Source organism: Phalaenopsis equestris, unplaced genomic scaffold (assembly GCF_001263595.1).
Source record: "Phalaenopsis equestris unplaced genomic scaffold, ASM126359v1 Scaffold232953, whole genome shotgun sequence".
In the NCBI taxonomy this organism is placed as follows: domain Eukaryota; kingdom Viridiplantae; phylum Streptophyta; class Magnoliopsida; order Asparagales; family Orchidaceae; genus Phalaenopsis; species Phalaenopsis equestris.
Genome location: NW_018250911.1, coordinates 86,644 through 99,399, shown reverse-complemented (window position 1 = coordinate 99,399; position 12,756 = coordinate 86,644).

The window sequence follows — 12,756 nt, the reverse complement described above, 5'->3', positions numbered from 1 at the left end:
ACAGGAATCCTATAAAAACATCTTTCGAGGAATGGGTCAGATCTGACTATTTCTCAAGAACAGTAGCTGAGGGTCCTGATACTACCACTTGGATCTGAAACCTACATGTTGATGCTCACGATTTCGACACTGATAGTAGTGATTTGGAGGAGATCTCTCGAAAAGTCTAAATATTATGAAAAATTTCACGAGCATTTGTGGGATGACGAAGGAGAGGAGGAAGTAGTTATGAGATCTTATAAAATTAAGTTTATATCCATGAAGAGTATAGTTTAGATGCTAAATATTTAAAACTATAATTATAATTGCTAAATATATAAACCACATAATTTTAAGCGTTGTGGTCATTGTTTATGAAGTTGGTTTGTGGTTGGGACTGGGGGAGGTAAGGGAGCCGTGGGACAGAAGGGAAGGGACAAATGAATGACAATGTGCACGTGGCAGTTGTTTATTGGTAATCAGGGATGGGTTCGGTATTATTGGCCAAGTGGGAAAATGGTGCTGCATGTGCTATGATCCGGAAGTAGTAGATATGAATGAAATAAAGCCGAAAAAATCGCCTACGGGGCACAGAGATTGGAACAGCGGTTTTGTTCAATGGCTGTCGGAATTAAAAATGAAAACGTGGGCTATCGAGCTGATCTGACCGATCATGGCCGCCGACATGAATTGTGTATACCGTCTCGCTGGTGATATTCTGGGTATAAACGAGTGGAATCGGTGTATAAATGAGCCTGACTTGAAGGAGCTAAGAATTGGCTTATCTTAGTGTCATTAAAAAATATTATTGTTCGTGTATGTTTTGTTTATATATTGAGCTGAAAAAAATTAATTATGTTTGGTTTGTTTGCTTAGCGAGCAGAACAAAAACTGCTTTGAACAACAAGTGATCTTGATAGCCATAATCACGTAGTCATGAGATGTTAAAGATATGGACGAGATTTAAATCTCATTATTTGAATTAAAAATTTTATTTAAATTATTTTTTAGTTAATAATTTTATATATATATATATAATTTAGCTCTTGCAAAAAGAACACAAAAGACTAGCATTTTGTTTGTGTTCGAGCGTAAAAAAAATATTTGTCTTTGACTAATTAATGAGCCGAACACAAATTTTTCACGAACAACGAACAACTCTCGGTGATACGTATAGGTCGACTTGCCGATAGTCGTAAGTATTGACCTCCATTTGTTAAAGCAGAAAGCGTCATAGATGTTGTCTCAAATGTAGCCTAGTTGAAGACAAGTTCATCTGAACCGTTCCAAAAAAAAATGAAAAATTTAAAAAAAAATGAATATCAATATATATAGGGGGGGCATCCAAAACTTTTTTTATTTATATATTTAACACCGAATTGGTCCTCGATCAGGCATGGGGCACGAAGATGCTTGACTTATGGCACACGTGCATTGGGATCCACCGTGGGTGCACCCTAGTCGCGGCACGAGTATTCTATTTGTTCTGTCTTGAGAAACAACTGGATGCATGTATAGCACGGGTGCAAGTGGGACGAGCGCGGGTGCATTCTTGTGTGACCGTTGGGCGCAAGCTAGCGTCATGTATGGAGTGGGTGTGCCTGAAGGCAACTTTCATTCACAATTCCCTTTTGCTCCTAATTTGTCTATTTTTCTCCCCCAAGTACATTATGACAAAAATACATTTCCCAAATGTCATATAATCAAAAAGTATGCAAAAGGAAAGTGCATATTTTCACAAAGAAAGTGCATATTGGTCATGTTCCCATGACTGTAGCAGTTAGTAAGGATCAACAAAAAGGCAAGTTTTCGATTGAGAACACAAATAGAAGTAAACAATTCAATGAAATATGAGTCAAAATTAGCCAAAATGATCAAAATAATGAATGTTTACAGAAACAATAAAGTGCTTACATCAGATTTCTATTGAACTAATATACAAATAGATTGATTCCCTTAGTACTTCCATGATAATAACTTGCAGCTAAAAAAATTCAAAAATATTGTTTTTGATTGAATGAAAAGAGTCGTATCTCGATAGTTTATTAAGTTTCGGTGATGTATAAATCTTCATTGTTATAAATATTAACTGAACACTAAGATTTTTTAAGTTATATCCTAGATGTTTTCTATTTTAGGTTCTAAATCCCAAAAATTTAACATAAGTTCTCTTGAAATTCACATACAAATCATTAAATTCTTATGTATTTACATAGCTAACACCTAAGGATTCATATTTACATGCATACCGATCAAATCTTTAGCATCACTGCTGACCACATTTTCGGCCAACCCCCCTTTTATCACCTGATGTGTTGTTGGACTTCACTTGAGCTGATTCTACTTAAACCCTAGAATTATTGATTTCTCTCTAAAGATGATAGTAAAGCTCAAAAGCTCATTTTAAAAAATGCATGAAGCTTGTTATAACTAATAAGAACTATGCAAACCAATCTGATGATAAGTTGAAAGAATTTTTACGTAGGAGCTATTTAATAAGCTTGCTACACATGAAAATGAACCCAGTAAAAAATTATTCAATGAATCATTATTTGAAAATGGAATTCACCATTGTGTCCATCTCTTCAAAATATTTCACATGAGTCTTGGTTGCTCAATTTTGAGCCCATTTGGATACCTTTTGAGCAAACAATAACCATGATAAAGAAAACGATAATTAGGAGGGATAGAGCGATAATTTACCATAGCCTTTTCAAAATTATTTTAATATGACTCCAATATTCAATAAAAATTGTTTTAAATTTCAAAATACACCTTTTGGAACAATTTAATCCAATAAAAATGTTTTGTCAAAATTGAATATTTTCTCTCTTAGGATGGGGCCCACTTTAACCAGCAACATCTTTCTATAGAGCTTGAATTCATCAAAACCAATTGGAGCATTGAGTATGCCATTTGATTCTATCAATTTCACTAAAGTCAAATTTTTTGTCAAAAGTCAACTCCCCTACTATGATAACCATCTAAATAATCATCCTTAAAATTCAAACAACCATAACTTTTGATACACAACTCCGTTTTTTCAAACCATTTGAATTTTTGTATTTCTTGTTTCGTGCTCTTTAAAATAGTATATAATTTCAAAATTTTTGAAAAACCTTGGAAATTTTACAGAAAACCTTTCATTTTTGGGCTTATTTACAAAAATGTCATTGGTTTAATTAATTAATTATTCTAAATTACCACCTCAGCGATCCTTGTGGTCATTTTTCACTGGTCGATGTGTTTAAAACCGAAATCTCTTGATTGGACCAATCTTGGATGAAAATCAGAAAGGGAGGTTCCTTTTATTCTCAATTCCAAAGAATCTCTCATCCCCTTTTTGACTTTTCTCAAAAGATTTCTTTTCTTCTACACAAATCCTTTTCTTCCCCATCTAAAAATCGAGAGCTTCTAATAGTTCTTGGATAATTCTTCAACAAAAAGTAAGGAAGCAATCAAGGGAAATCAATCAAAGAGGAAATTCAGCATAAACCCAAGGTATCACATTCCTTTCACTTCAATGTTAGAATTTAACCACATGATTTCAAAATATTATCCATATCATTATAAATTTGCCAACTTTCATTATGGTTATGTTTAAACCAAAATTAAACATAGGCCTTTAATTCCTAGTGTGTTTTCTAATAGCATATGCATAATGAAAATTACATAAATTTAACATATTTCTATGTCTAGTTAATTAAAACCAAAAAATGTATATAAATTTCATCAGGATCCTACATGCATAATGTCAAATTATGTTGATTTGATGTTGTTGTATAAAATCACACATGTTCTTATATGATTTATTCTAAAACAAGAATTTCTATACACATTTTATATGGTTTTTGATTTAAATCTTTTATAATGTGTTGATTTAATGTTTTACCATACAAACAACATATTCCCATGTTTAATTTATGAAAATCGTGAACCTATATAGATACTTCATGGTGTAGTTTTGAATTTACTTCATGTTTACTCATTCTACGTTCTATATTGCACATTATATAAATAAATCAATTAGATTTTCAGGTTAATAATAATGTTTAATGTCTATATGATGTTTTATTAAAAAAAATATGCATATTTCCTTCTATAATTAGCCAAAACTGAAACTTGTGGTGTATTAGCATAGGTCTTCCCAAAGTATACTCTTTAATTATATTATTAATATATTTCAGTTCCTAAAAAATTAAAATTACAAGCCTAATTCTCATTAAAAATGTATTAGCCAAAACTTTAAAATTATATATTAGGCTTAAGTACAGCATAATTCACCTAATTAGCCTTGAATAAAAGTTTAAAACCTTAAAATAAATTTAATTACACCCTAATTAATTTAATTAATCTTATCTGAAACTTAATAATATTTTAAATGATTAAAACACTTAAGTAACATACATATTAATAGCTTAACTAAATAATTAATCTAATAACTAATTAATTTATACCTTAACTCACTAAATTATAGTTTGTGTAATTAATTAATATTTTAATCAATTAATTGATAATATATTTAAATAACTAATATTTTAATTAATAAATAAATACTCTATTTATTAACTAGCATTTCAATTTAATAATAAATATGTCAATTAAATAATTAAAAATTTAATAAGAAATTAAAATTTTAATTAACTTTTTAGTGATATCAACTAATTAAATAAACATAAAACTTTAACTAATTCATAATTAACTCAATTGAATATAGAATACATAAATAAATTTATAAATCATTTAATTAAATAATAATCTAATTAACCAATCAACCATTAATTTTATATTCATTCAATCTAAAATATTATGATTTTTAAAGAGAGGAAGAGAGAGAGAGAGTGTGTGTGTGTGTGTATATATATATATATATACATATATATATAGACATTTCATTTGGATAGTTGATCAATACTAACTCTTTTGAAACTATTCATGCGATGAAGAATCACTCAAATAACCCATATTCCACTTATTACAACCCAGACTGAAAAAATCATCCCAACTTTAAGTGGAACAACAATTATGGAGGAGGAAACCAACTGCTGGAAAATAATATTTTCAAGTTAATCCTAATGGCAATTGGAATAACCAAAGTAATTCTAACTTTATACCTTCTTTTCCTCTTGGATTTAACTACAATCCATAGTTTAAGGAGAAGAAAATATCGTTCAAAGAGGTTGTTCTTCAAATGGCAGTTAGCTGAAAAGCAAGGAGCTACAATTAGAAATATAAAAAACTAACTTAGGCAAATTGCTAACTCACTCAGCAATTGTCCTCAATGGATTCTTCCTAGTTGCACCGAGGTGAATCCTAAGGAGAAGAATAGTGAGCAACTGAAAGCAATAAAGTTAAGGACTGGAAGAGAATTGAAGAATATGGTTTAAAATAATGTTGAGTTGAGAAAAGAGAAAAATGAGACTAAAAGACCTATGAAAGAAATTTCTAAAGAATCTGAAAAACCTAGGGAGAACCCAACCCAAATATTAAGAGACCTTGAAATAGCTTATATAGATCAATTTCTTATAAATTTGAAGGAAGAAATTAATATACAAATAAGAAAAATCATTGAGAGAATATTGTATTTAGAAAGAACCATTAAAAACAATAATTTGAATCGATCCTCAACATGATCTCAAGATGATTATTATAGAGCTGAGAAAGATAAGTTGCAAGAAAAATAAAAATTTGAAGATTTAATAGAAATTACTAGATCGTCAAAAGATTGGGCGATTGATCGGGGATTACCAAATTTAAATTTTGATCTGGTAGGAATCCTTATTCGTCTGGTGATCCCGACTGTTTATATGCAACAATATAACAACGACTTTAATTATAGTTTTCTATATATATATATTGGGATACTACGCAAGAATACATATCGTTATCAAGTAATATAGAATTTTTTGATTAAGAGATGAATATCGAACCCACAAGAAAAATACGCAATATGCACTTTCGAACAACAACTTTCTATTCTAAAAATACAATTACTTAAACTACAAATATTTTCGCAGTAATAAAATTCAAATCTTTTTAGTATTTTTTATATTTTGACAGAACAATAACGATTTAAAAAGATAACTCCAGTTTATGTAAAAGAAAAACATTAAATTTGATAAATATCTTTCTTCTTATTAGGAATCAGTAATAAGTATATGAATTATGTTGTGAAAGTATGCAAATTGTGCTGTGTCAAATATGACCAATTATATTCTTTACCCTTACTAGAGATGCTATAAAGAACATTTGCTAATTTAAGTTTGAATAGTTTTAAAGACCAACTAGGTAGGGAAGAAACCAGCTCTCACTCTAGAGTTCCTTCGATTCCCTCCACCTGGGGGCTAACATCTCGTATCAGAACCTAAAACAATAAACAAAATTGGGGGCTTTAACCTGTCACTTTAAAGTCTTCTAACTCTACACCTTTCAATGATTATTTTTCTATTTATTTGCACTCAATCATATGAACTACATTCTCATTCATACAACTTTATCTGATTCTTTCCAATTGTTGACTGAGACAATACCAGCCCGGTTCTTATATGTTCTCACAATAAATTTTAACATCTGGAAAGGTCAAATCAAGAAGTAAATGGAGTTCATGGATTTAAATCATCACAACTTCTTCCAGCATTAAAGATTAATACTCTCCACAACTTCCATCCAAACTCTAACTACTTATCATTTTAAGGAGAAAGATAAATAAAATTACTCAGAATCCATGAAGAAAAGAAAACCACATTTTAATTTAAAAATAGAAATCATTGTCAAATCATCAAGAAGTCTTGATTAAAACAAAAAGTAGTTTAAAACAAAAGATAAAAACTTATCTCAAATTCTTCACCAAACTCTTGAAGCTTATTTGAATCTCTTCTCTTTTACAACACCCTTAACTCTCAAAATAAAACTAAAAACAAAAGGAAAAATTAAATTTTGTGGTGTCTGAATCTCTCCACAAGATTCTCCATGATCTTCTTCTCAGAACTCCAACACTCTCTTCCTCTTCAAGCATCCCTCTTCAAGTGTAAAAACTCTCTTCTTTTATAAATCTCCAAGAGGTGCCTTAATAACTCTTTAAAATGTGTTCAAATTCGATGTATTCTCCAAAGGATGCCTCCTTTCACAAGTATTTTTAAAATATTTTCGTTCATCAAAGGATGCCTCCTTTCACAAGTCTTTTTAAAATATTTTCGTTCATAATTTCATTCCTAGTAGTAATAACCACCCTCTTTAGCCAATAGATGCCTCAAATACCTCTTCAAAATTCTGTTAAATGAAGAAAACAACCAAATAACTGCCTCTGACACTTAAGTGCGGGGCCTTTGGTGCTTAGGCGAGACCTTCTATGTTTAACTGGCGCTTAAGCGCCGGATCTGGCGCTTAGGCGCTAAAACAATTTAGCACAATTTTCACATTTTTGCTCCAAATTTGATCATTTTTAACTTCTTTTAGCATGTTTCACCTTTTTACTTGTACATGAAAGAAAAACACGCAAATATCTTCCATTAAAGCGCAATATATCAAAAATAGATATAAAAATGGGTCTAAAAACACTATATATTTTAGGTATATCATCGGGCTGATGACATTAAACCAAGTGCTACATGGGAGGCAACCAAGGTACATATGCGTTAGTTTGTTCTTGAGTTGTGGCTGTTTGTAGTGTGTTATGTTCGTCATTTGTGTGGATTGGATTGTTTAATGTTGATTGTGAATGTTAGGATTGTGTGTGAATTGCTTGATTGTATGTTAGTGGAATTAGATTTGATGTTTCTTTATGTTTAGTTTTCACTACTGTCGTTGAGACACTTATGTATTTACTTTTTATTTTATGTATTGGTACTTTTTATTTTTATGTATTGGGTTATTATTTCTTGTTGCTCTAGATTATATAAGGAAGTGCCTGTTACAATTTTGTAGATCTTTTTAATGTGTTATTTATGTTAAACATGTTGAATTGAGATTCACTTACTACTACATATTTGTCTTTTCTATTTAGACTTGTATATTTTCTTGTTCGACTTCTATAGTAGAAAGTAATTCAATTATATTTTCTCGCTGTTTATATTCGTGTATTGAATGTTATAAATGCTTAAAAATTCAAGTTTGGAGGGAGGGGGATTGTTAAAGTTTCACTTTATTTGTCCTCAATAGCATACATTTAAAAATCATACCACTTTAAAACAATTTATGGTATGTGGTGTTATCTTTAGGGTACTATGTTTTTAATTTATGGAATGATATGGTAGACTTAATTGAAATTTTCTTTTAGTGAAAATGATTGTATTAGGGTTAGTAAGAGATGATAGAAATATGATTTTATTATTTATAATAGGAAAGAATTGTATTTTTTTTTTGAAAAACTAGGATTCTTAGATATACACTTTAAAAAGAATTGAGACTTTTTTAAAAATTATTTTTCAAACTTATACACACTATTAACAAGTGAAGAAATGTGACGAGTTCTTAAACTTAAGAACAAATTAGTAAAATTCAAAACTATTAAAGGTCTATCCAGATATAGTAATTCTCATATAAAAATAAAAAGGATTGAAAATGATCCTTAAAAGAAAAAAGAAAAAAAAATGTGAGGAGAAGCTTGAGGAGAAGGCTAATCAAAAATTGGTTTCACTTAAATCTTCTTAAATGAGAGAACTTAGTTACAACCCTAAGCTTGTTTTTTTTTCATGAATTTATTAGTCAATTCTTTATTAATAAAGCTCTTAAAATTCTATCTTTTATGCTTTATATGAATCCAAAGTTGTCCAAATTACAATTAATTTTTAAATGGAAAGAAAATCAGGATTCTTAAATTGAATACTAGATGTTCTTATACCCTAGTCCTAGTCTGATTCACTAAAAGTTCTTCTAAATTGCATTATAACATTCCTTGGACAAAATTAGAAGAAATCTAATGAAATGCACTACCATAAGTTAACAAAAATGGTTTTTAGTTTTTAAATTTATAGTGTTACTTGAGGACACGTAACATTTAAATTTGGGGGATTTTAATATATCCTAAAGCATGTTTATTTTAATTAGTTTTTTATATTTATTTTTGATGAAAATTCACTTTAAAGAAATGTATTCTTGTGTTTTCATGCATGTAAAATAGGAGAAACATTTGGAGCAAAGCATAATGGAAAATGAGCGAAAAGGAGCTGAACAAAACAAGTTGGGAGTTCACACAACTGGCGCCTAGGAGCCAGATTCTAGGCGCTAAGGCGCTCTATTCAAGTGCCTTAGTGCTAGCTTTTAGGCACATTGGCGCCAATTCTTTGCGCACCAAACCGAGAAGGCGCAGCTTAGGAGTAGTTTTGGGCGCCAAGACGCAACAATTTTTCTGTCATTGCTAAACTGCAAATTTGGAGTTATTTTGGAGGTTTTAAGCCGTTCGGAAGAGGATTTAACACAAGGTGGAATAAGAACATTTGGGAAGTACTCCATGGAGTCAAGGAAGTTAAAGAGAATATTATTTTTTATATTTTTGCCATCTTTCTTGAGTGTTTGGTGAGGATCTTGAGAGAAGATTGTGAAGGGGAAGTATTACATCAAAGTAAGAAAAACTTGGATACTTTGTTGGAAGAAAAGCTAAATATTTCTCTTACATTTGTCTTTTAATTGGTCGTGACACATACTTAGTGGATTTGTTTGGTGATTTGATGATAGTTTTCATGTTCTTCTTCATGCTTAGTGAGTAGGTTTGCTTTACCTTTCTCTAGTGATGCATGTGCAGTTTATGTAGGATGCAAAAATACTTATAGAATTAATCTTATAATCCTAATGTGATGGTTTTTTACTTCATGCTTCTTTTACTAATTAACTTGGCCAATTGGTGTGTTAAAACTTGTTGCGAGCCCATAACTATACGGGAGGACTATGGATTTATCAACTAGGAAAACCACATTGAACTTATGGGGGAAGAAAAATATTCCATAGGGAAATGCAATTAGATAGAGAGATAAATTTTGAGGGGATTTAACTTAGAAGTTTCTAGGGTGACAGACAGAAACACGTACTGAGTTAAACCAAACTTAGTTATACGCTCGGAAGAGGGTAACCTGGATTTATGCCCATATTGTCACTAACCACATTAGATTCTTAGCATCTTATCCTACTTATCCACATATGCACTCACAAGAGATTGGTACCTGTCATGGAACTTGAGGCCACATAAAGATTATCTTGCAACTTTATTCATTTCTTCAAAAGCTCCACATAACAATCAAATGAAAATTTTCCACATCCAACTCCCATAGCGATAAATATTTTCAAAATATTATGCCATATTATTCTAAACATGCATAACCCTAGGCAAAGCCTTCAAAACTGCCATTTTATTCAAATAATATTCAGAACAATCAACTTGAAACACCCAAGCGCATGCAACACCTCCAATATTACTCCACACTAGGCCATGGTGCCGGTGGCCCAAATAGCCATATTGTCTTGGTCATACAAGAGAACTTTGCGGTCTCCCTGAAGGATGAGACTATAATTATTCCAGCTATCTTGATTGGTGCTGGTGGCCCAAACAGCTCCATGATTATTGTAGACAACGAGGTTTCCATTAACCCTAAACTTGAGGATGCAGCCTTATCCCCTTCCTCGGGTTTTTGACGCCCAAATAGGTTCATGGGAACTGTACAAGACGACGTTACAATCTTCCTGCACTGTGAAAGAGAAATCATATCTCACCAGAGACTCCCCCGACTTCAGCAGTTCTCCAGATTTCAGAATGTTATGAGCCGAGGCTTGCATGGCTACGAAACTCATAAACGCTGTTGCAGACAAGAGGACGAGGATTCTAGTCCAGCAACTGTAGGAGAACATCGCAGCTGCTTGGGATTTAAGTATTTTTTGAATTGCTTGTTTGGCATTGGTGCCCTGTTCATGGTATTAGGGCTGTAAATGAGCCGAGCTTGAGCGAGCTCAGGCTTGTCTCGTGTTCGGCTCGTTCGAAATAACTCGTGCTCGAAATCGGCTTGTGAACAATGTGTTTGTGTTCGACTCGATTTAAATATTCGTATTCGTGATCGGCTCTTGTTCGGCTCGAAATTGGCTCGTTAAACTAAAATTGAGAAAAATAAATGTAAAGTGTGAGATTCGAACCTAGATCAAATATATACAAAAGAAGACACTAATCATATTACCACATGAGGTGTCATGATTTAAACTTAGACATAAATATATATAATATATTATTATATAAATAATATATATTGTTATATAAAAAGTTATATAATTTTTTTTTTTTTATTTCGAGCTAAAACGAGCCAAACAAGAGCGAACAAAGAGTTGTACGTGTTCGGCTCATTTATAATTAGAGCTTTAAAAACTTGTTCGTGTTTGACTCGTTTACTTAACGAACAAGCCGCCGAACACGAGCTGTTCACGAACAACGAGCCAAATTGACAGCCCTACATGGTATATATATGAGATATTTTTGAAAATTTTATTGAGGAAATATTAGTTATGACTTTTTAGGTATCTGCCATTGAGACTTTCAGACGGTGTGGAACAGCACTGTAAAACAAAATAGATCTGTGTTTGAACTTCAAATTAAGGACGAGTTCTTCTGCTGGAAATTCTGAAAAAGAAAACCTTTTCTGTTGGAAAATTTTGCATGGAAAATTTACTATGAATATTTCTATTTAAAATTTTAATGATTGTGGGGGTTAATTAATACCATCTTATACTTTCTTCTCTTGGTATTTTATTCGTTGCATTGCAAAAAGTCGGTCTTTTTCTTATAAATGAAAATGAAAGCGAAATTTTATGAATTTTTCTGTGCAAAAGGAGAAAGGAGGGAAATCTTTTCCATGAGAAGAACTACAGATGAATTAAAAGAATTTTCTTGATCTAAATTTTTCCGCGGGTGATACCGAAAAAAAAAATAGCAATTAGTTTAAGAACACATAGAATAGAAATGAAGAATAAATCAAAGAAGAAAATGTAGAGAAGAAAAAAGAAGATAAATTTTCCATAGGGAGAAACTCTACGATATAATTACTAACCCTAAACAATCTCAAATGAGCTCAGGGCTAAGAAAGTATCCTTTGACCTTTTATTTATAGTGATTTTGCGCCACAAAAAAAGTTATATTTTAACAACATAAAGTTATATATATATATATATACATTTTTTTATGGGAATGAGCATTATTTGGCTCCCTATGCGTTAATAAAAAAGGTGATTACAAAGAAAGTTAGGAAAAGGATCCCCCAGAACAAGCCAAACAAAAAAATACATTAACCACTCTTAGGGGGTTCCTCTCCCAGATACAACTCCACACCAAATCACCCAAAAAAATATTCTCCAAAACACCAAAACAATTATAGGTATACCCAAAGAAAATAAACCAGCCTAACAGGAAGATAAAGTCTAATAGGCACAGAGGTGACCAAGAGCTGAGCTTTAAATCAGGATCCAGAGAGAATAAAACTTTGGGGCTTGAAAGCATCACGAACTGTATCGAGGGATACAAAGAACCGGTAACGATGTGCTTCCTCATTGCTCCACCCGTAAGCTTCAACAAAATATGTAGCCAATTAAGACAAAAAATTGCAACCCAGCAAAGCTTCATCCGAAGGTTATCCCGAACACCTACTGCGACCAACAGAAAAACTGCAATTTTCAAAATGCCGAGTAGGGCAAACCAGAAAACACACAAGCAAAGCCATCTAAAGCCAATAAAGTGATCGAGAAGTGCATCATAAAATATATTCACCCACAAAATATACTTCCCGATAATTAAGAAATTAGAATCTAATG